Source organism: Oratosquilla oratoria, chromosome 27 (genome assembly GCF_046742065.1).
Source record: "Oratosquilla oratoria isolate Oo_2021 chromosome 27, ASM4674206v1, whole genome shotgun sequence".
Taxonomy (NCBI): Eukaryota; Metazoa; Arthropoda; class Malacostraca; order Stomatopoda; family Squillidae; genus Oratosquilla; species Oratosquilla oratoria.
In genome coordinates, this window is record NC_134803.1 from 12,555,502 (window position 1) to 12,556,870 (window position 1,369).

A 1,369-nucleotide genomic window follows, 5' to 3' on the forward strand; every position below is an offset into this window, starting at 1 on the left:
GTCTTGAAACTTGTTCAGTCGACTGGTGGGGAAGGGAACTCCCTCCCGGTCTCTCGCCACTAGAGCGAAACCGGCATAGGTTTGAGAACACGGCGAACGAGCCGTTCCATTTGCTGCCAGTGCACTCCGGCGCCAGCCGACGCAGCCGCTTCCCTTAACCACCGTAGGCCATAAGACACACGAGCATAGACCGAACCCCCTGCGACCTCCCCTCCCCTAAACCAAATTCCCTGTCTTTCTTTTTCTCATTTTACACAACTGCCACACACACATTTCCTGAAACACACACACACTCAAAAGCCCAACGCTCTTCGGCGCAATGGGCCTAATCAAAATCAAGGAAACCCGGCCAACCACCGGAACGACCAAGAGGAACGTGATATGGAAAACTCTGTCATCACTCAACATACACATACACAAAATCTACACAAACGGACCCCTTCACACCATTATAGCGGACGACACCACCATTGAAGAGCTGACAAAGAAAAGAAACAAGACCACTTTTGCTAAAGAAGGCCTCGACATAATCGACCCCCCAGAACTCAATGCAAAGAAGACCCTGATCGTTAAACACGTTGATGAACACATCCATGAAAGGGAATCAGCAGACATTAAGGAAGAAAATGAAAGATTAAACAATGTAAAAGTAACCTCAATCATCAAAGTACCGACAACAAAGACCATCATCAAGATCAAGCTGGAAACATCGGCCATGGTTAAACGGACACTAGAAACAGGACTTCTCATCTTCAGCCAATCCTTCCCCCCCCCCACGCACTGACACAAGAAACCTTCATACAGCTCCCCCAATGTACACGTTGCTACTCATACGAACACACACTCCGACACTGCACACACCCAAACACCTACACCATCTGCTCCGGTTGCTGCTCCACTAACCACCGCATCAACAACTGCCACAACGCATTGAAGAAGTGTATAGCCTGCGGACAAGATCATCCAACGTATGCTGCAAGATGCCCGGTGAAGAAGCAACTAATCAAGAAAAAAACTCAAGAACTTAAGGAGCAACACACAACCACACACTCCAACACTACATACGCAAACATAACCACAGGAAATGCTACTCAGCATCACACACACCGACACCCAACCCCATAACACTCAAACACCTGTCATAAACACTGCAATAATACACGCAAACATAACAGAAGCAGCAATCCCTGGTACTTACCAACAAACAATTAATGAATTCTACAAGGTAAACGGACTCCCCACAATTGTAATCCCACCCTCAGTTATCAAACCAACAGCCATACTGAACATGATAAACAACACAACTCACACCCAATCACAACCTGAAGCAATGGAAACGGAGGAACAAAGGAACAAAAAACCACTCAAC